We start from the raw sequence: 23,882 nt of genomic DNA on the forward strand, positions 1-23,882 counted from the left end.
TGAACAAATAATAATAATAAAAAGCCACGTCACTGGAAATTGCTTGGGTCGTAGGCGGCCCCCTCTGTTCCCCCCCTCCAGAAATTCTTGAGCAATAAGAAGGAGCCCTTGCAGTAACGCTGAGCTCTGACAAATGGCAGCAGCCTTCCCTTGGCCAGGCTGGGCTCGGGGCTCACTCGTATTTACCTTTAAGCATGTGCTTGCTGCTGTTCTGTATGCAAATGCCGCACAGCACACGTCAGTCACATTGATGAATGTCAACCCAAACAGCTCCACTTCCCTCCCCCAGCTCCTCCTCCACCTCCCACAACAACTCCATTAACCTTCAGCATGTTCCTCTTGGTGATTTAGTGCCCTTTTCAAAGCACGTTAGAAGATTCCTGTCACTCTGACAAGTCAGCAGTCAGACGAAGAGGCCAGATTCATATTCCATATAAATAAATAAGACCACAAGTTGGATTTGGGTCATCTCTACAGTTGCAGCACTGCCGCCACCAGTTCTGTAGGAGAACCCAGATATGTGAGGTGTGAGCCATTCCCTCTTCTCTCAGACCAGGATTAACACTACACAGTTTCCAGTCTAGAGGTGTCCACCTGAGGCTGTTCCAACCCTTCAGCTGTGAGATGAGCGCATCCCTGCCCATCAGGCTGGGGCCTGACGAAGCGGATGGCTCAGCTGCTTTTACTTCCATCACTTCTTGGGTATTTAAGTCCAGCATCCCTTTCCTTACTCTTATTTCCAAAGCTCTCGGGAGACATTGGGGGATGACAGATTCCTGTACTACTCTTGAAAATTCTTTGCTAGTGAGGCCAGGAATGCCTCTCCTATGTTATCATGGAAACGATGAAGCTGACCTAAACATACTGTAGCAAAAAAAATCAGATAGCCAAGATGTTACCCTGCCCTGCCCAGCTAGAGATAACACAAAAGAACAAATTTGCAGTGGAGGAAGCTGCTTCAAATTCCAATAGCTGCCCTTCCTGCTAGCACAATCCCTGGAAATGGGCAGCTTCCCTCTTACACATCCCAGCCTGCTGACACACCAATAAAAAGACCCCAAATCCACTGCCCTGGATGGTTTCACTGCTCGGCGAGGTTTCCCAAGCAATAGCCCGTGCAGCACGGCAGCTCTCAGTTTCTCTGCTGCCCACACGCGGCTTGCAGCGAACCAGGTGATGCAGCCAGAGGTGCACGACCCGGGCTGGCGGAAACAGCTCTGGTGCCAAAAGTTCATACATCAGGACTGTGTAGAAACCCTGAGCAGTGCCAGAAACTGCCCAGCATGGACAGTCTTTGCTGCTCCACCCTGCATTCCTCACCACGGTCCTGCAGCCCTCTGCCAAAACAAGGGGTGCTTGACAGATGGCCTTGGCCTGTCCTCCCTCTGCTCCTCAGAACTAGCTGTGAGCTACAGAGCAGTGCAGATTTGGCTGCACCACTTCTATACCACAGGGCAGGCTGTGTAGGGAGGGCTCCATCCATTGTCTCAAGCTCCTGGATTGTGGATGGCCCTACTGGTTCCCCACAGCTCATTTATCACTCATTTATAGGTAGAGAAGAGCATGGCATGCATTGGTCTGTGATGAGGAAGGTAGAGAAGGGCTTTGCCAACAGACTTCAGAAGATGAAGGAGCAGCCACCTCCTATCACCTCCCAGGTTTATACAAATAGGCAGTTGGCAGATTTCAGACAGATTTTAATGACTATAGACCCCAGAACCACATGCATGACTATTTGCTAGGCATTTCCCAGGTCTGTGTCATTACTCTGCCACTCATACAAACTTATGGTCCAGAAATGAGATCCCAAATCCATTAGAACATTTTTTTTTTCCAGGCCTATTATAATGTGCACCCAGAGCAGGTACCTCTTATTTACATACAGTACGCTTAGGAGGCAACTCCGTACTTCACAAATCCAGTGGGCTTGTTTGGAGGGGTGTGGGCAGACCTTGGGACTGGCCTCCAATGCTGTGGGTGCAAACGTAGGGATGCAGGGCAGCAGCACCATCAGCCCTTTGGAAAAGAAATGCCATGGTCCCAGCCTGTGCTGCTCAGTTGTACTTTCCTGTTGGGCATTCAAGTTTCAAGTATCATTGAGCGGACAATTCCACATATTGGAGAGCAGTAGCCAAAAACCAACATAGCTTTGAGAACACCCTACGGGGCAGCTGACCCAGCTTCAGACTCCTATGGCCACCCCCAGTTCCAGCGAAAACCTGCATAAGGGCACTTTAAGCCTGTTCCTTCTATGCTCAGCCTAAAGTCTCTGCCTCGAGTTTTAAGTTATTCAATTTGCTGCAGTGTGGGAGGGTTTATATGTACATTCATTAACACTTCCATTATGCCCCGTGGTTTGGCAGGTGGTGCTGCATTATGGATTTAAACTGTGCCAGCAAGCGAGTCTACAGCACTTCACTGGATTAGCACGCTATGGAAAATTGTACCTCAAATGTGTTCTGTACTCTCTTGAAGCACCTCAGATGAGCAAGGCAACAGCAGGACTCCACCACCACCTCTGTGCAATCACATCAGAAACTCACTTGCAATCTAAGGAAAAGATAACTCGGCTCAAAAATCAATTGCCATTTGGATGTAAAAAAAAAAAAAAAAAAAAAAAAGATAAAACCAAAAAGCAAGAACAGAATCTCTCCCCAGCTAAAGGAAAAGGGAGAGACACACCCTCTGCTGCCATCGCCACAAAGCATCTTTCACACACAAACAGTAACATTTGCTTCTGCACTACAAACAGGTTCGGGTTCTAGCATTTGCATCAAGGAAACAGCACATGTGGTCAGGCCCATTTCAGAAGTCAGCCTCCAGGGTTTGCAACCCTGCCAGCACCCCATGCCAAAGACGATGTCTTCTGTCTAGTCAGAAATAGCAGATTTCCAGAAACTTCAGTCAGACCCCCTGATGGGGCCGCTGTCCTGGAGGGATGAGACGTGCAGGGCTACACTCCCTCCCCACAGGGAGCCAGAGAGCAAACAGCATTCAGTGTTGGCAAAGGGGAGGAAAAGGACCTGTGATGGGACAATAGGATAAAACTGATACCATCACACTTCTCATTTACTGGGGCTGGACACATTCATTTTTCTTTAAATGCAAGTGGCTCTACGTGCAGCTATAGTTGCAACATACAGAGCACTAACTCCCACAAGCATAGAGGATTTCTGCTTTACCCACGCATTAGGAAGAGTCATTTCACAAGCAAAACCATGAACAAACCAAAGTAACTGGACAAAGTTTGAGTCTAGACGCAAGATGTGCCATTCCTGTGCCTGCACAGCGCCACTATTTGTGAACACCAAGATAAGAGATTGACAGCCTAAGTCTTGGCAACTCAAGCACAGCTCTTGTGCACCACATTTTAAATATCAAGCTCAAAGAAAGAACAAGAAATTGGGATTTGACCCTTTCTTGAAGGGTTGGATTCTCCCTACAGGAGATTTGCTCCACAAAGGGGTTGTTTTCATATGCTCCAGTACATTCAAGGACACTGGAGAAGAAAAAAAACTTGATCAGAAAGATAACCGTAGATATCCTATGTCTTATCTTGACCTCGTGAGCTATAACATAACGAGATGGGTTACCCTGACGGTGCCTTGACATGTTCCTGCATATAAAATTATCTCTACACAGAAGCATAGATAGAGACAGCATAGATCACAGCCACTTGGAGGGGAAAAAAAAACAGCCCCAAAGCATTAAGGGCTGGTAAGGGACAAGATTACTTTCATCCTGCCACAGCATGTTTCAATTTAACCACTGCATCTCTCAGCACTTTTGGTTTGTATCCTTTTACCACACAGAGACACAAGCTTGGTACACACCCAGCCTTAGGAAGGGGAAACGATATTTTGGGTCATCAGCTCCACCCGCCCCAATCGACAGAGCTTTCGAAGAGCATGGGTCTGACACAGGACCGAGGGCACAGCAGTCTGGGGTCAGGACAGCCTGCAGGGCATAAGGTCAGGGGCATTTAGGGAGCTTATTGGGGACATGAGGTTTTGTCAGCAAGGCTCCCCACCACTGCAAGCAGGGGCACCCTGTGTAGGGCCGCCTGCCACTGTCCCCACACCACCTCAGCCATTTCCACAGCTGCCAGCCCAGCTCCCTCCCACCTCTCAGCTAGATCTGTCCATCTCTTTACAAGCCTTCCCGAGCCCACAAGAACTGTAACTACTGTTATTTTCCCTCCTTTTCTTTCCCCCACCACCGGAAATGGATGAGGCAATCTGACCTCCACACCAGAGAATTGCTCCCAGCGCTTCGTGCAGCGAAAGGATTTCTTCTGACACAGCACAAAAGCAAACAGATGCTTCAACGCAGCGTACAACCGAAAACACAGCTTTTCTCCGCCGCTTTGCCAACCTAGCACTGATTCCCATATCCTTGCGAGGCTGGTATGTAAACAACAGGGAGTGATTTGCTGTGCTCTGGAGGCCTTGGAAAAAGAGTTGTATTTCTCTGCCCGCCTGGACCCAGTAAGTCACCCTCCTGAGGTTCAGACAGTTTGAGGTCCCTAATTTAAAAATCCAAGGAATGAAAGCGTCTTGCCGGAGATCTTTACTAACACAGAAGTGGATTGAAACTTCTGTTATTTAATTATTCAAATCCCAGGTGCTTAATTAGACAGACTTGCTATACTGCAAAAAGAATAAGAAATTATGTATTCCCTTACAAAGTCTTTCATGTTCATCAGTGAAGTTTGCTATGTCCCACATATATTCAGTGCAAGTCAGACTTTTGAGAACGGTCTTAATACTCCATAGGTAAGTCTCATAACAAAATACTCACAGAAGAGAGACGATGCAGCATCCTATCAGCATCTCGGTGCCACACTATGCCATTTTGCAGATTGTGCAGAGGAAACAATGCACAGAACATTTTACCACAGTGTTACACATCTTTTCAGACTGGATCAAAATCCAGAAAAGCAAATGGTCCATTCAGCTCCTTATGCTTGCATCTGTGCCTGCTTGCAGATCGAATTTGAAAACATTCACAGCTTTTAAGCACGTGGAGAAGACAGAAGTCTCTCCCAGTATTCTGCCCTTGAGCTACGAAGCATTTTCTGAGGGAAGATCTGCAAGTACTCATTCGAGTCCATCTCATCACTATGGCTCATCATAATCTTCAGACCTTTCACCTAGAGCTACAATCCTTCACCAATTACCAGCAAGGTCTCTTCAGGTAGAAGAGAAGCGCGGTGTACAAAGAATGGGCTGAGGTGATACCTGATTTTTTTCCAAGGATGATTACATCTGATACAAATTCTGGTTACAGATGTACCTGTGAGATCATATGCTACTCTGAGAGCTAGGATGCCAATTGTTGATGTTGCATTGCTGTTTCACAAGAACAATTTTCAACAGTTTGGGGTTTTCCAGAGCACTGGGGCATGTCTCCCCCTCCTCTTCTGAGGTTCACTGTAGATTCTTGCTCCCACCAGAAGCCAGCAGACATCAAACCAACCTCCAGTCTGCATATCAGCAGTGACCAATCCTGAACCAAAGGAATTCCTTCAGCAATTTGCCCCTTCCTGGTTTATCACTGGCTCTGAGTACCCCCAAGGACTCCTCCTGGGATGGAGCACTGGGTACTGGGTAACTTTTCCTTTAAGTCCCACTTCACAGTAGATGTCCCCCACCCCTCCAGTCTTGCACTTGCACTGGGGGCACTAATACCAAGTATTACACAAGACATCAGTTGCATGCTTTCTGAAGATCACAATCTCTACCTAGTTACCAGCTGCCTATGCAGACTACTCATGAGTTATCCGGATACATTAAGTGCAGATGACAGATCTGATAACAGTGCCTGGATGTGCCTAAAAGATTAAATTCTATGTGCTTTTTAAATTTTATGTACTTTTTCTCATTCCATACCTTTTTTTGAATCCGTGTCACAACTAACTGTTAAAGGAGCTTTTATCACTGGTTCACAACTTGCAGAAGAAAATTCTCTAAATGCTCTTTTGGTGTGACCAGGTGCCTTGAGATACACTACAACGGATGCTTGGGTAGCCCTTGGAGTGGGGAGGTCAGTTCAAGAAAAAAATGAATGGGGTTCCCACTGCACCAGCATCCATTGTCATCCTTTTAAATTGGGTTGGGTGGGTCTGTGTTCCAGCCACCATATATCACATTCACTACTGCTACCAGCCGTGCAAATGACAGCTCCCTACTCAAAAACTTTTCAAAATTTCTTTCCATTGCAGGATGAGCAAGGATTTTTCCACAAACCAGAACCAGCCTTATGCCATTACAGCCTTCTCTCTTTTCCAGCATAACCCTCAAAAATGTACTGAAGGAAGCTTAAACATTTTGACACTGATATGACAGATTTTAAAAAAGCAAAACAAAAAGCCCAGTAAATCCAAAAAGATTTCACTTCAAGTGTTGTTTTCTGCTCAGTTCTGCAACTCTTCCTCTCAAATAAGAGAGTAAACCAGAGGAGCTGCAGAGCACCTTGTTGTTACCAAATCTGCATTTTCTAGGCACACCATGCTGCCTGGGTTTGTTCACACTGTTTGGTGCAGCGAGTAACCCTATTTTCTGTTCTGGGTAGGCCAAGAACAGAAGTCTCAGTCCCTGAGTCCCCTCTACCTGCAGCTGGAGCTGAGCCATACTGGCAGGCACACTCTTGGAAAGCTGAATTTAGTGGCACTCTCCAACAGAGCAGTATTTCATTAAGATTAAGAGGCTTTTTTTGTTGTTGTTAAAAAAGAAAGAACCCATGCACTTCATAATTAAATGTAAGCTAACTGAATTAGTGTCATGACAGGCATGCATAAAGGAAAGCATCTGAGCCCTGGCACCCCTGTGCCCCCAGCAGGCTCTGAGAGGAGAGCAGCCTGTGCTGCAGCAGAACCCAGCCTTATTGCTTTGGCATTCCAGCTCTTCTAAAGGTGTAGGCAGCGGCCAAGATGTGCCCAGGCTCTGCCTGCTCCCACTCAGGGTCCAGGTTCCAGCTTGTGCCATAGGCATGGCCTGAGACACACATGGGCATCCCACTGCTGACCACAACCATGACTTCCCAGCAGAGGAGCAGCAACCTCTGCTCAGCTGCTCCAGGCACAGCCCTGCAACTCACACCCAAGTGCAGGGAAGCTGACAGCACCGAGCGCTTCCAGAGTTTTCAAGGAGAGTGCTTCACTGTAAGCAGCACCAGGTATGTGATAGGGCCCCAGAGCAAGACACTGCATGACTTAAGGCTGACTTCATCAGGCTTCAGCTTGATACTTAAATCCTCTAGGTACTTCACAAGACTGTTACTCAACTCCTGCTGCCTTCAGCCTCACAACTAGACGACAAATACTGAGCATCAGCACAGCTCTCCATGACTCATTCTTTTCTCCTTTTTAAATATAGCCTCCTATAAATGTGAATGCATTCAGAGAATTAAAACTCATATTGTTACTGTTCACCATGCAACCAAAACAGAAGATTCCAGCTTTACATCAGCTTCCTTCCCCCCCCACAAAACACTTTGGAGCTCCTTGCAAGGCTAAGATGGAGTGAAGGCAGACGTCCTCTGCCTAGGAGCCCAGGGACACAGCACTGTGGCAGCAGCTGGGCAGACGGCTTCAAAGCCAGCCCAGCCGCTTACATCAACTCTATCCAAAAGGGGACACCAGCAGAATTGGCCCTGAGCACAGGAAAAATTGATTTGTCCAGAGGAACAAAGTTTTAATAGCTGTGAGGCAGCTTGTGCCAGAATCAGAGAAGCTGGGCTCACTGAAGCAGGTGACAGCTCCAGCTAGGGGATGTTCCCCGCTCCCCACCTTGCCCCAGACACACATCTTCTCCCTCCCTGCCTGCCAGGCTTGACCTTTCCTCCTTAGAGGAGACAAACCCCACCTTGTCCAGCTGAGGAAACGTCCCAGACTGCCTCAGAAGCATCAAGGAAGAATCAAATGGGTAGAGTATGGACCAAAGCTTGGTGGTTTTCAGTGGAATTGAGACCCAGTCTCAGCACCCTCCTGCAGACTCCTGTGTACGATCCTGTGCGCTGTGTTTAGCTTCAGCAAATGCTCCAGTTCCCCAGCTGCAGAAGTGAGATAAATAGCAGGTCTCTATCTCACAGGTATGTTGCAAAAATAAATAGATTTTGTTACTAGTGTTCCAGGAATGCTTTAAAAAACTGCACCACAAGTACCAAGAGTAATCCATCACTGCTGAAAAAGAAACCTAAGGCTGAAAGCAAATTAAGTCTTAACAACGCAAACATAAATACTAGAGCACGGAAGACTGTTTTCTCAGTTTATCTGTTGCTCTGATAACTGTGTTTATCCTGGTGACTTGAACTGTTTCTATTGCATGCTGTTTGAATTCGGTGCACCAAGTAGCATCTGAAGAAATGCATGCTTTACTCTGTCTACAGCAATAGCCAAGATATCTGCCATCCTTTTAGCTGTCCTAAAGACGCATCAGAAAATATATATCTTTATCCATCCTGCTGTCAGGTGACAGAACATACAAGAGAAGTCCAATTTGCAAAAATATAAGATTACCCATGAGAATTTATTTTCCTCAGTAATCTAATCCTTACTTCAAGCTCCTTAGTTAATATCTGAAATAAGTAGAGTGGCAGAGCTGCCACACTTGTACCAGAAACTGACGTTTTCAAAGACATGATAACAGAAGCCCTTTCTTAAACTTTCAGGAGTATGTGTGGCTTAGAAAACTGATTCCTATTTAAAATAATGACTAAGACTCTCAGGAATCCAACTCCCAAAGTCACACAGGTAGTTTTGAATATGTTACCCTTTTAGAGTAATTATGCGATCAAAGTTCCAGTCAAAAGCTGATGAGCGTTACTAATATATGCCGATGAGTGAGCTTGTATGTGAAAGACCTTCTTGCTTTATTTACACTCCAGTAAATCAGAAAGCAAACCAAGACTTACTTTAACATACAAGAGCAGCAGACTTGACTCCAGGACACAGTGAGGTTAACCCACACTCAGGGAGCAGGTTTATGGCCAACTGTTTCTGAGCTGATGCAGTTTTTACTCATTTTTTGCTGTAGATGATGGAAGCTTGCAGTAGTTGCCTAGCCTTCAGTGGCCAGACATCAGTCACTACATCAACCAGCAAGCTGGTCCAGCATGTCCGATCATTACTAGTTACCATTCAGATGTGAAACAGTCCCCAGCAACACTCATCTCTGGACCCTGAGCTAGGCAGATGCATTCAGGAGCTGGCTGGGAGACAGAGCAATAACCAAACATGGAGAGAACTGCTCAGCAAGCCAGTTGGGGGTATTCCCCCCATATTTGGGAAAACACATCAGTTTTCCCCTCCACAAAATAAGATGCCCACTTTTTTTTTTTTTTTTACAACTTTAAGCTTAGCAAGTTAATATAGGAACTGTTGTACATTCAAAAGATTAGCTTTTTATGAAATTATGTGGAATTTGGAGCCACAAAGAAGGGGCAGACAGTGGAGGAGGGTGAAGGGTGAGATGGTGAAGAAAGATAAAACCATTTCTACCACACCACATAAAGTTATGTATTTGGTACAACATTCTTTCCAGAAGCAGACCTTCAGAAAAAGAACAGGCATGGCAAGACAAGCAGTATGTTATCTGGGAGAAGGTGAAGGGGTGTCAGCATACTTTTCAAGTTGCTCTACAGTAGTTGTAAAAAAAAGTAAAAAAAAAAAGTAGTTTGAGATTTCAATCTCGAGCCCATCAACAGCAAATTCTCAGAGACAAACACAAACAAAGAAGGTCAGTATTTAGCCAAAAAAATTAATAAGCAGCTTTATTTGTAGAAGCAATTCTGCTGACCATTTCTGGCCGGAATATAAGCAGCAGAATGGAGATTTCAGTCCCAGAGTATCTCAGATACAGAGATGCCTTCTTTAGTATCTCAGCGTTTGCTACATTTATGCTCCCAAAACACCCCACAAAGAACAAAACTACTGCATTATAAAGAAGAAAAGTGGGTTCAATGAGAGGCAGATTCACAGTTCCAGATATCCATGTACAAGGGTACGAGATCTCAGCCTACCTGCCCAAAGGCAGTCTGTGACAGAGAAGGCATCTGGAGGCAGGTTTCCCACCTCCCCACCTAGCTCTGAACCAAGGGACTGCTCTCTCTGATGAAACCTGTACAGCATTAGCCACCACTTACTGAAGAAGCAGTGTCTGAAGCAGTGAAGCTGGTTGGAGGGTCAGCAGTAAGTACTACAAACTGCTTAAAAAAAAAAGTTCCCCAAACCTACCCCCACCTCTTCCCTCAATGATTACTTCAGTAGATATATTTTTGTATAATTATTTCATCATCTAGGAGCAGGTGGCCAGTTTGCCATCTCTCTGTGCAAGATTTCCATATGCATTACTCCTCCGCTGACATTTTCTCATACATACATGCATGGATCAGCAATTGCTCCGCTACATTTTCAAACAGAAAATAAGAGTCATAAATCTCAAAAAAAAAAATAATCCAAGCCAAGAAATCCAGCCTCCTAAGATACAGCTGCTCATTTCTTCCCTCTGTTCAGAAAGAGCCAGTCGTGGCTTACTGCAGATGTCACTGAAGTTGATGGACTTGCTCTGGATTTACATTAGGAACACTCAGGATACGACCCACTGCACTGTTGGACTTTCACTTCCCTATGCAAAAATATACATCCAGTGACATTCAAATGGAGTAAACAGCCAGTATACTTCTCCCCACTAACTTCTATCAAGTCCCTTCTGTAGGCAACAGGAAGACGCAACAACTCCACCAAGGAGCAGGCTAATGTTCCTCCCATCTGCCAGTCCCACGCTTGTTCTGTTTTTACTTGGACCAAATCCTCCCAGCCCCTTATGCTTTACATTTTATTAAATTTGGATGTCTCGCACACCAAGAATAATATCATTGATTTTTTGAAAGGTCACTTTCAAGGCACATTTCCATATCTGTTAAGACCACTTCTCTTCCTCAACCCTGTCTATGGCAGTATCTTGAAAGCCTGAAAATGAATTCCGTATTTTCCATATTCAGTCTGTCCCCTCAGCCCTGATCTACTTATTTGTGGCAGTGAGGCTTATGCAAATACCAGTCTCTTGTGCCTCTTTGTTCTTGTGGACCAATGTTACTAGCCAGAGCTCGAGTCCCCTGTGCGCTCAGGGCTGCACATTGCCACACTAAGGTGCAATCCCTCCCTCCTCCAGCCTACACAGGTAAGGGATGTAAAGGGAGGTGCAGTTGCACACAAGTTACAACACTGAGGCAAGGACAAGAGCAGCTCCCACACACAGTGGCAGCACACCACACCACAGCCCCAGCACAGACACAGGGACTGAGCAAGACAGGAGTGACAGCATTGCAGAGCAAATAAACCAGCCAAATCCAGATAAAGACTAGTCCAGTTGAAGTCTAGATCCTAAAGCTTTCATAGAGCAGACTAACTCATCCTAACGAATTGCCTGACCTGCATGCAACAGGTCAGCAGGGGAACGTGGCTTTGCAAGCAGGAGAGGTGCGTAGAGACTCCTGGCTTGAATCCAGCCATGCAGAGGAATTTCACACCCAAAGAGGGAAGACAAAAAAAATAAAGGGCAGAAACAAAGCCAAACAGCTTTCCTTAAGAAGCCCTGCAAACTTAAGAGCAGAACAGAGCTTAGAGCTTGTGCTGTGCTGGTCCCGACAGTGAAACACCCCCAGGCAGCCAGCGACAGCACATGATGCAAGCTGAAGAGCCACACAGGTCTCAGTACAGGACACGATGCCAGTACCAGCTAAAGAAGAGCACTAAGGAACCACAGCACGATGGCAGCGATGATAATGGCTCATCATCATTTGTCCTGTACTCACTTATCCTCACAGTGCCCTCATGTACTGCTTTGCCAATGACAACACGAGCTCAGGTACAGGGCTGCTCCTCCTCCTGCTGCTGCTGCTTCCAGTCCTGAAATACCAGCAGGTCTCTATCATGTGCCAAAGGTGGTGTGGGAGAAGGAAAGAAGTACTCTCGATTATCAGAATATGCAGTTTTATTCCTCCTTCTTGTTAGCCTCAGTTCAAGAAAAAAAAAAAACAAAACAAAAAAAAAAAACAACCAACAAAGGACAAAAAAAGAAAAGCCACCACCCAACCCAACACACAAACACACACACAAACCTCAAAGAACTCTCCCCATGAAAAATGCAAGCTTTGTTTCTGTAATTCTTAGTTCCTCTACAAAGAATCTTGAGCTGGTAAAAAACACCCACCAAAAACTTCAGTAAACAGTAACCGCCTTTTGAATCAATTCTGAAAACAAATGCTAGGCCAGCTCCGATCCTGCTACAGCTGCTCTGATTTGGGAGTCATGCTAGTGGGGTGCTTGGCCCTCTGCAACCCGGGCTACACTCTGCACTGTATGAGGTATCTCTTGGGATGGAGGAACAACATAAAAGCAAATCAAACAAACTGATGCAGACCTATGATATGAAGCACACCCATTCTTTAGCTACACAATTATTTTTAAAGAGATGCTGTCACCTTTGTGTTTCCAGGCTGCAGTATACAGAATGAATTCCCATCTCTATTAGGCAGTCCAAAGCCATGCCACCGAGAGGGCTTTTTTTTTTTTTTTTTTAAAAAAGCTATTACTCCATCATCTCCTTGAAACACCCCTGTCATTTCTTTTACCTTTCCCATAGTTTTTCGTAAAATAATAGAACCCCATTTTTACAACGGCCCTAACAGATTCTGAACAACAGAGAAGCACCTTGGTAAAGGAAAATAACATGACAGCTTACCCAAGCAAACTTAGGCCTTTGAAATTTATCTCTCTTCTGCAGAAAGGGCCTGAGCTAAACAAACACAGAAAGCACATCTATACCCAGGTATGACTACAAAGTTGATGCATCAGTGCCAACTACTGCATGAACAACAGTTTCCAGATGAGGTGTACATACTTCTAGTCAGTAGCATCCCTTTAAGCCTGCCACCAAAATCCTAACTTTAGATGACTCACCCAATAACTAAGGAGCTGATACCTTAGCCTTTCACACTTCCATAACATCAAGCAACCGATGCAGAAAAGTGCCAGCTGATGCGTGCAGAAGTGCTGCGATTACCTGTGCTGGGACAGCCTCGCTCGGGGGTCAGCTCCTCACTGCTTTGCTCTTCTAACAAAACCCCAGCCTCCACCCCGAGCCACCACGGGGTAAGGTCCCGATGCGTTGTGTAAAGTCATCAGATCCGCAGAGAGGGGTCCCAGGGAGCCGAGGTGCAGGATGCTGAGCCTGGTCCGCCCAGAGCCTAACTCTAGCTTGCTCCTCAACTTTCGGCCAGCCTGGCTTTTAGTTTCTCTGCCTGGGCACCAGGGTTTCCAAACACCGCTTCCAGATCTTGAGTCGTTGGATTGAAAAAGAAAAAAAAAAAAGTTGCAAGCTTTCTTTCTAATCCCCTGCAATCCCAAACACATGAGCTGAAAACGCCTAGTCTTTCAGCTGTGTTTCAGCTGGTTTTCTTAAAGCAAAGAAATATAAAAAGAAGAAAAAAAAAAAAAAAGAAGAAAGAAAGAAAGAGAAAACATCTCCTCCTCTCCTTCTTTCTTTGTAAGGGGAGATAGCATCTACATCTCTCTCCGAGAAGCCTAGCAAACGCTCGAACAAATGAATCTGGAAGCTTTCACAAAGTACTTAGTGGTCCAAACGCAGTTTTAATGCAAGATAAGAGATCTCGCAATCCCCAGATTAGAGCATGCGAAGGGGAGGAAAGTAAAAGATAAGCTTGCAGCTGAAACCGCTGGGGGAGGGAGGGGGAGCGGGGGGGGGGGGAGAGAAAAGAAACCCAACAAAACGCACCAAACCCTCAACCGACAGCGAGGTTTCACTGCACAGAGCCCCCTCCTTCCCCGCCACAAGCTCGGGAGGAGAAGAAGCACCAACCCCAGCACCAACCCCATGGGCACCACTCCCCAAACCTCACCCCCCGGGGCACGCAGCCCCCCGGGGCACGCAGCGGCCCCGCCACCCCCGCCCCTTTCCCCCAGCACCGGGCAAGGAAAGGGCCCCGGCGGGGAGCGACACCCCCCCGGACACCCCTCCTACCGCCCCGGCTGCCCGTCCCGTTCCCCAAAAAACCCCCCAAACCCCCTCCCCGCTGCTCACCGGGGCCGCGCCGCGCCCTCAGAGCCCGCCCATGCCCGCCGGGAGGCGGCCGGGCAGCGCCGCCCGCTCCCGCCCCGGCTGCCGCGGCGGGGGAGCCCTTGGCCGGCCATGGCTTATATCGCCGCGGAGGCTGCTATAAATAGAGCGGCCCCGCCGCCGGGGGCCGGGCCGAGCCGAGCCGGGCCGCCAGGCACCGGAGGGAGGGCTCCGGGGTAGCGGCGGGGCCCCGGCATCCCCCGGCAGCGGTTCCCGGGGAGTGGATTTTGGGGTTGATTTGGGGCGGCTGCTCCGGCTTGGGGATCGGGGGCAGCGGGCGGCAGTGCCCAGACCCCCCGGCCCCGCTGTGGGCCCGCCCGCCTTAAGGTGGATCGCGGCGGAGGGACCTTAAAGAGGCTGGGAAGAGGCAGGAAGGGGGTTCTGGGGTAAATTAAGGAGGTTTGGGGAAGGACTGACCTTGCCCCGGCGCCGCCGGGTGGGCGCGGGGTCGCCGTGCTCGCTGGTGCTGGAGGCAGGAGGCCTCGCAGCGTCCTGTGGCAGGTCACGGAATTTGTCTGGGATGAGGCTTGAAGGCAGTGCAGGGCTGCTGTTTGCTTTCCTGACCTCCTCTTCGTGCCCTCGACTCCGGGAGGCAAAAGCTTCGCACCCGTGCCTCACCTGCAGGTCCCTTCATCACCTCGCACCTTCCCGGTGGTGGCCGAAGGGAGCTGAAGTCCTGCACAAGCACTCACCTCCTCGCACACGCTGCTCACACCTGGGATGTGGGCAACAGCGGTGTGAAAGCAATTTGTGTGAGTCCAACAGCTCTGCCCCTGTGTCAGAGCAGCTTGGGCACCATCCTCAGGCACCTCTGGAGCATCTCGGGGGGCTGCAGTCCAGCACCTGGCAGCTCTGGTCCCTGCCCTCCGCGGATGGGAGATGGCAAGGGCTTGGGGTAGCCTCAGTGTTGTGCCCTGGCCTTGTTGGAGCTCCCCGAGGAACAAAGCCTCAGCTCTTCAAGTCCATCAGTGCTAGGTGAGCTGGGTGAGCCCCGCTCATTTAAAGAGGGCCTGAACTGGTTGGCTTTTGTTATGAAGCAGAGCAGCCACAAACACATACTGCAGTGAGCTGCCTCCTTCGCCTGTAAATTCTTCACTAATCTCGCTCCATCTCAAGGCACGGAAAACGAGTCCATAAGAACCCCCTGTAGGCTTTTCTGACTGAACCGCAGGACTGAGACATTTTGTTCACATGAATCAACAGCTTGGCTTGCAAAGCAAGGGTTTGTCAACAGCACTCTCAGGTTTGCGCGTGAATTTGGTGCAAAATTCAGCTCCGCTTTTTGGCCACAGATTTTCCTTCCTGGACAAAATGTCTCAGTTTTCTCAGGGCAGACTTTTGTCAGACCTTTTATGTGTGCAGTACAATGATGGAGGTGGCCAGCTTTGAGCAAACATTTTTTTTTGTCGTTGTTGCCATCAGCACATGTTGCCAGGAATGAGGGCACCACTGGCAAACCTGCCTGTGAGTGGTGCCCTCCGCAGGTGAGCAGTGCCTGTTGGCGAGTCACAAAAGTCACTAAATGCTGGGGACACTGCAGTCCTGGAACCGGTGGGCCAGAGGTTTCCAACTTAGATCTTTAAATCTGAGCATCCAGCTTTGTACTTAGGCATCTTAAACAGATTTCAGTTCAGAGCAGGCAAATTTCTGCTAATGTGGAGGTACCTTTATTTCCAAATCAAGAGTAGCACAATATTCAGACACCCAAATCTGAAAATCTTTACTGTGTTTTATACCATCTTCAGCAGCATTTGAGAAAAAAGCCCCGTGGCCAGGTTCCTGCACTTAGGTCTCCTGGGTATCCCTCAGTTCTTAGTAGTCTTCCTGCCCATGTGAAATGTTGAAATTATGTAAGGAGGAAAGCCAAAAACTCCTATTTCATCTTTCTTTCAATTCCTGCCAGTATCTGGAGCGGCATTAAATGTCTTGTAGTGCGTATTAGTTAACAATTTTGCTACAGGGGAAATGCTGCTGTGGTTGGGTGCTTACACAATACAGCTCCTATTTAAGTGCATTTTCGCATCCTGCTGAGTCACCCCAAGGAGCCCTCAAACAAAGGGTTGCCTTCGGTTTGACAGCAGACGCGCTGTCACGAAGAGCCCTCCTGCACCAGCCCTCCCCTGCAGGACGTGAGTGCAGAATGGGCAAAACTTCAAACTTGGGAACTTTATGCAAAGCTAAAAGAAAAAAGCTCCTTCAGATTTCAGCCAGCGTTTTACCCCATACAGCTTTAAGCACATGACATTTCCAGTCTGGTTCAACATCCCTTAATAGATTAAAGTGATCGTACAGTCTCTGAACTGCTCGGGTCAGCCTGTACCTCAGGCGAACCGTCTCTAAGAGGACGTATTATCTGTACAGCATAACATTCACTCTTAGGGCTAGATGGCGTGGCTCTTTACTGCCCTACGTTACAACTGAGTGGGATAATGCTGTGTGAACCACACATGGCCTCTCGGCTTCTTTCTTCTGCTGGTGGCTGCCCTTCAGGCTGCTGGGGGACACTTCCCTTGCCCGCCCCTGGCACCCTGTATGTTGAGCAGAAATCTACAGTGGGTGGCATTCACAGCACAGCAGGGCTATTTGCACAAAATAAGCAGTGTTTTCTCTGCAGGGATAAAATTTCGTCTGTAAAAGTTCCTGCCAGTGTAGTGCTGCCCTTACTGTCACACAGCCAGGGATAATGCCCCATCCCTGGAGGTGTTCAAGGCCAGGTTGGATGGGGCTTTGAGCAACCTGGTCTGGTGGGAAGTGTCCCTGCCTGTGGCGGGGGGGTTGGAATTAGATGGTCTTTAAGGTCCCTTCTAACCCAAACCATTCTATGATATTATGATAAGCGATCACTGCAGAGAAGGCAGAGGATGGAGATAGGGTCCAGGGGCTAGCGGTGGTACTCTCATGAGCTAACCCAAGGCATTGCTGCCTGGAGGCCAACTGGGTTGCGCCAGAGCAGGGGGCTGTACCTGACTACACTCTGCAGAGACTCCTGTGCCATCCTACAGTGAATCAGATGGCGCTAGAACAGAGCTCCATGGGCCTGGCCTTGGGCATTAAATGTGGAGATGGGCACAAGGAGGCCAAAGCCTGAGCCTTGCCTGATAGTCCAGTCTCAAATGAGGAGCAAAGGATAAAGTTGAGGTTCTCCTATGACATGTCAGATGGCTCCAAATCTGCATGAAACCAAAACAATACCTTTGCTCTCACTGTAAGTCCAGTGGGTAGGAGATATTGGAGCACTCCTTCAGGCTATGGACAAGGAATATCACTGTACATCTATGGACTTGGAAAAACTGAACTATAAAAAACATAGCTTAAACAGCTGAGATTCGTTTCACTAAACTTCTCTGTGGCTGTTGGCATGGACTGAGGTAAAGCTACTTAGCAGTAGAGGACATCTAGTGATATTCAGATGTAACTACATAAACCCGGTAAAAGTTCATGTGTGACTGCTTAAAAGACGCCTTGGCTAAAGATAGGATACAGTACGGCTGTAACAGCTGCAAGAGGGCTGTGACAAGCTGACCATGCAGCACCCAATATAAACGGGTCATGAGGGGAAAGCCCCAGAAAGGTTTTATATATATATATTTATAATATACCATGTAAATATATATATATATATGTGCACATATGCCATACAGGGAGCAGAAAGCTCTGGAAAGCTGGTGATCCTGCACCTTTTAACGAGACATCACAAGGAAACACAGCTCTTTAATTTCTGCAGCAAAGACCCTGCAAGCTGGGATACAGAGATTAGAATCAGTAGTTTCCTTTCAGGACTCTGCTCTTATCTCAATTTGCCTTTCATGTGACTCACCCTGAACACACACTGCAAACATCAGCCTCCCGATCAAGATTTTTTTTTCTCTCTTAGTACAAGAGGTGAAACCTTTCTCCATACCCTTTTTCAGCCTGCTGCCTTTTTTTTTTTTTTTTTTTTTTTTTTTTTTTTTTTTTTTTTAGGAAGGATCTGCAGAGTCCTTTCCCCCACCCAGTTTATTTATAACAAGGGATTCTCTGGAATTATTTCTCCATACTTTTTCCAGACCTGGGATGAGGAATTTGGCTGCAACACAAAGAGACTGACAATTTGGTTTCTAGAGAGACAAGGATCAGCAGAGCTTTATAGAAGAACACACTTCCCTAAGGAAATAGACTCATTTCATGTGACACTTCCTGTGAATGGAATTATTCACATTAAGATTACCATTAATTTAGGAGTAAGGGATTCACATTTGAGGCTTTACCATCTTGCACTTACTTCCATGTCAGATGCACCCAGTTTACAAGTGTTGGGGACAGGTGGAACCTTGTTACTCCTAATAAAACTCAAGAAAAGTAAGTTTCTGCAGGCCAGATTAGATCATTGGGAATAGCTGTGCAAACCTACAATAAGCAAAAGTTTGCAGTTTATCTGCTTTGGTTTGCTTCAGCTCAGCAAACAGGCCTGATACAGGAGCTGGGTGGTACCTGGCTATCAATTGATGGCAGCAGACCAGGACTGGGAATAAGCTCTGCCCAGTGCAAGCACAGAGCAACCACAGCCTCAGTGAGTAGTAAGACAAGAGTTTTTTTCTCTTACAGAATCGTTTTTCAGGAACGATTGCAAAATGTAAACCTAATCCTGGAAACCCTTTCAATGAGAGCAGATTATTAATTGGGAGTGCAGATCTGCACTCAAATTGCAAAGGAAAGGCCACAAAGAGAACAGAAGAAAAGTCTGTATTAGCTAAAACAACACTGTAGCAACTGCTGGTTCTTGCACCCTTCATGGATTTGTTTTATTTATCAATGGACTCTATATTTAGCAATCATAAAAGCAGAGTGTGGAGCAGCCCCAGCTCCTTGCTGGCTCAGGGGCGCTCCTGAGGGGAGCTGGTAGCTAGCAGAGGCTGGCACAGCTCTGTGCACTGCGATAGCTGCTCACACAAGGCAGGAGTCATTTCTCCAGCACACTGAGTCATTGTAGGAAGGAGACCGAATCTTACCCAATTTCCGAGAGCAGAACAGCTCTAAGCTCTCTTGTGATGAAACAAAAGCTGGCAGAGCACATGCTGTTATGTAGCAGGCAGGGAGGCCACTTGAGACACATTCAGGAGGTCTTCAGATGAGCAGCAGTAAAGGACACTTCAGAGGCTGAAAGCTACTGGTGTTGAGCAGGGAAGGCACAGTGCAGCTGCTTCAGCACTGGAGAGTCGCAAATTAATGTATGATGTGAGTTTTAAGGCAGAGGAGATGAGGAAATCAATGACCCAGACAGAAAGGGAGATAGTGCCAGATGAAGCCCGATGACGACATTTCCAGGCAATTTGTTCACACTGCTGGGTGAGCTGCTTGTGGAGAGATGGAACAGATTAGAGATGACTGCATACACTTTGCCCAAGAGCAAGACCGAGACATTCACAGTTGCAAGGGTCTCTGTGGCTGTGCTGTCTTCACACAGAAACATTAATAACCAATTCCTTTAGCTATCAAAGAATTAGCTCCAGCTGACTTTACCGTTTCAGCATGTAAAAAGGCAATTACTTTCCCTTTTAGTAATTTCAAGCAATATGCAATGTTACAGTCAGTTGGGTGTTCACTCACAAACACAGTCTCATGAAAAACGCAGGCTCTCAGGGGAATTTGAACCTGAACGAGCACATGTCAACCAGAACACTAACAAAACTTAGCTATTAAAAACTTATTTTAAGAAACACTGCAGTTGCCATTTAGCTGGAAAGAGAATGACAAGGGCGGCTTCTTACATTTTGCTGGTAGTGCAACAGCAGTTGCAGAGATCTAACATAAATCAGGAAGCAAAAGTGGCTAATCTGTGTAGTTAATTTGTCTAGTTAGTGCTCAAGTTTCTGGCCAGACACTCACCACATGTCAAGAGCCAAGGCAACAGAATTAGGCATAGGAGAAAGACAAGTGGCCTGGACACAGGCTGTGTGCTGAACACAGAGCATGGCACATGGGAAGTGGGGTTATCTATTAATATTACTTCAGTTTTAGTGATCTCAATTGCATACATACAAGAGAGCTTATTTTCTTGGAGTGCTTGAGCCTTAGAAAGGGCAGTTCAAGCATCACATCTGAGGCGCAGCATCATGGCAGGCACTCGGGAACACACCGTGTCTTTGCCTCCAACTCCAAGTACCAAGCAGGGAACACTCACTGAGCAGTGTTCTGCTGGGGGAGTCGTAGCAGCTGCAAGCAGTTGGTGGTGACTCTGTCCTGCTCTTCTCAGGCACCTCACTGCAAATTATTTATTATTTCCCTGTCTCATTTCAACCATCTCATTTGATGACCTTTTTTGATGCATCTTCTTGCCTGCCACAGTACGGTTTGAACATAGGAGAGATGATCCCCCAAGAGATGTGAGACAGGCTCAGCATGGAGCCCAAGAAACACTAGCGCACAAACCCAGGATTTCCCAGATAGCTGTCCTTGCACCTGGAGCTTATTTCTGCTCCTGCTGCAAACAGGCCACAGATGTATGTGCAGCAAGCCCTGTGCATAGGCAACCCTCTGCCCATGCACTCAGGAATTGGCAGGGCCAGTCTGACCTGCCACTTACTGAGGGCAATACCTTAATAAAGCAGTTGAGCTTGTAATGGCTGTCAGACCTACAGCGGGGCAGGGACCTTGCTCTTTATTTGGCCTTCTTGGCTTGTATACAGAGCCCAATGCTCTAAACAGAGCTATAAATACTCCTGTGCCCATTGCATACTCGAGGTCAGAGCAGATGAGCATAGTAATTCCTTCTGGCTTTAAAAATAAGCTATGAATCAATGCATTCATTGCAGGCTGAGTATCCCTGGAATGAGCCTGATGGTGCTGCTCCAAAACATTGGCGTTGCCGGTGAAAGCATTGTTGAGAACAAGGTACATGGTGGTGAAAAGCACAGAAGGGGGAAGGAAGCAGCCTGATCCCTAAAACCCAATTCTGGTAGGAAGCAATTCAGCAGAACACCTGGATGCCAAACCTGGAAATACCTGTTGGCTTGAAGAAATATTTATAACCCTCTGAACGGCACTGACCTGTCAGGTCACATCCCAGATCTCTCTGCTGCATCTCAGCCTCCATGTGAAACTCACCTTATCAGTACATAGCTGAGGAAGCAGGACAGGTGAGAGGAATGGGAGCTGATCCGGAGATGGAAAGCCAAACCTCAGCCCTAGGCAGGGCAGCATGTCCTCACTGCCAGCATGTCAGAGAACACGAGCCCAGAGAAAGCAATCAAGGGGGCAGGATACATCCTACTGAACACTGCCAAGAGCAAAAGCCAGTGCTCTTCAAACTCCTTCAAGCCCAAACTTCCTATATAGGGAAAAGTGTCATGGATTCAAACGTCTGCAGAATTATATTATGGCCTTAGCCAAGCCCATCCTCCCTGCATTTTTTTATGGGGAAGCTGTATAGTTACCTAGAAGTGATGCACCCTCTGATTTCACTTTGGATGTCCCTTGCAGGGAGACGCTTCCTGGATTTCTGAAAGGCAGATTTATGTGCAAAGAACAAGAGTCTCCAGTAAGTCTCTCGATGCAACTGGGACAAACACTACAGTAGCAAATATTTTTGTAGAAAAGCATTTCAAAGAGATTCTCCCCTGGATTCTCATTCTGATTCATATTGCTCTTCTCCCCCTGCTTTCTAACTTTACAAACATTTCTCTGGCTGAATAACATTTTTGGTTCACTGCCTGTTGCAATCAAGGAAAACCTTTCTATTGACTTCTGGGACAGTCAGGCCCAGCTATTAGTGAAACATAAAAGCATTCAGACCCCACACTACTGGGACTGTGTGTGTAAATGGCATTACTTCCCTCCTCCTGTGGTTGCTCATGAGATCAGGACACAAAGGCAGCCTGTCTTTTGGGAGCCCTCTTTCCTTTAGAAGCCTGTTTGCCTTTCTATCTCATAATGACAGTGAGAAATCCTTAAGGGTTTTCTATCTCCCATTCCCCAGCGGAGAGCCCCAGCAGGCAATGGCTTTGTTAGGCAGCATATTAATGAAACAGAAAACATGACCTGAATTTTTATAGCTTGTACTTAGCAGGTCATTTACTTGTCATGAAAAGGGACATTTTGTATTGGTTGCCAATAATAGCTTCAGAAAAGCAAGCACTTAGCTCTCATGTTTAATTCCCATGAGGAGGAAGGGAGAGAAGAGACCCAGAGCTGCCTCCTTTCCCCCACTTCACACTGGGATATTCCAGCTTTGCAGAGGCCTCTCCTACAATTCACTTGCAGAAATGGGGGTGCATGGGTCACCCCCTTATGAGGCTCACAAGTATGGCCAAACTGAGCCCAGGATCCCAACCCAGAGCAGAAGGAAGAGAAAGAGGAGTGTTTCTCCCATATGTGAGCTACGAGACTATCGGTCAATGGCAACAAAAATGAGTCACAATATTATTCCATTAATTCCTTCTGTTCTTACAGCGTACTTTTATCCAAGTCTTGTTGCCACCTATACAATTAATGAATTCAGGGATCACAGAATCACAGAATAACCTGAGCTGGAAGGGGCCCACAAGAATCATCAAGTCCAACTCCTGGCTCCACACAGGACCACCCAAAAATCAAACCATATTTCTGAGAGCATTGTCCAAATGCTTCTTGCACTCTGGCAGGCTTGGTGCCATGACCACCGCCCTGGGGAGCCTGTCCCAGTGCCCGACCACCCTCTGGGTGCAGAACCTTTCCCTAACCCCCAGCCTGACCCTCCCCTGTCCCAGCTCCATGCCGTTCCCTCGGGTCCTGTCGCTGTCCCCAGAGAGCAGAGCTCAGCGCCTGCCCCTCTGCTCTCCTCCTGAGGGAGCTGCAGGCCACCATGACGCCTCCCCTCGGCTTCCTTTTCTCTAAGTTGAATCCTAATTAAGATCATATGCTCCTTTTTATGGAAGACATATAAAACTTAAGGCTGGTGCTTTCATGCCCTCAAAAGTCAGTAGTACCTTAGTCCATCACTAATCAACAGTGCTGTTGTTGGATAGTCCTTCACTCCAAAAGAGCCAGGTGTCAGAAGACTGTCCTAAGAGATTGCCCCTGGCCTCAGGAAGTGAAGCAGACCAAACATAGCAGAGGAGGAGTGAGGGAACAAGGTGGGAGCCAGGACTGCTGACATGGTGCTGCCCTAACTTGTGCCATTCCACACACTTCATCACATGTCTGTGTCTTTGAGGTACATATCCATGCATCTGTCAGGCTGCTCTGACTGGTGCCTTTCATATGCAAACCATCAAACTGACAGACTTGCCTCCATGCAAGGTCTTTAAGACCTTGGTATCTAACTGTATTCACCAGGGCAGGATCATTGAATTAGAGTGCACTCAGTACAGGATATTTAATAAGTGCATGAAAAAGCTACCGAGAAACAGAGATCATGACCCTGCTTCTACTTAACCAGTTTAATTTTAAAATAAAAAACTCTAAAGAAAAACTTGAAGGGACCTGTAAACATGGATAGCATGTCTCATCAGATTAATTACAGGACAGAGTGCATTTCAGATATTGATCTGGGTCTGGAAAGGTTTTAATAAGATTAGTTAGGAGTTACTAGCACAAGATGGAGATATTCATCTAGTTCATAGCTTTGCTGAACTCAGGGTACTTACTCTAAACAGAACTTTAGCCCTTTGAAATCCCCAAGCTGAAACTACCATGAGCTTTACTAACATCAGTAAATGATGCCTCGTAGGAATTATTACCTCATTTCACGTATGGCAAATAGGAAAACAAAGGCGCTCTGCCCTGCAG

General features: G+C 47.1%; 1 protein-coding gene across 15 annotated transcripts in view; it reads right to left on the reverse strand.

Moving 5' to 3' along the window:
• Nucleotides 1-14,233, reverse strand: part of MRAS (muscle RAS oncogene homolog) — a 40,351-nt gene extending 26,118 nt beyond the window's left edge. For 3 of the 15 annotated variants that reach the window (XM_084289331.1, XM_084289340.1, XM_084289332.1), the window contains exons 1-3: nucleotides 14,103-14,233; nucleotides 13,065-13,337; nucleotides 11,815-11,908 (exon numbers count right to left, since the gene is read on the reverse strand). The gene's annotated coding sequence lies outside the window, so the exon portion shown is untranslated. Of the gene's footprint in view, nucleotides 1-2,447; nucleotides 2,551-7,865; nucleotides 8,053-11,814; nucleotides 11,928-13,064; nucleotides 13,338-14,102 lie in introns of all 15 variants that reach the window. The other 12 variants (XM_084289329.1, XM_084289335.1, XM_084289330.1 and 9 more) reach the window with 7 other exon arrangements.
• Between the last annotated feature and the right edge of the window lie 9,649 nt (nucleotides 14,234-23,882).

The sequence above is a fragment of the Netta rufina genome, assembly GCF_964035555.1.
Source record: "Netta rufina genome assembly, chromosome: 6".
NCBI classification, from domain to species: Eukaryota; Metazoa; Chordata; class Aves; order Anseriformes; family Anatidae; genus Netta; species Netta rufina.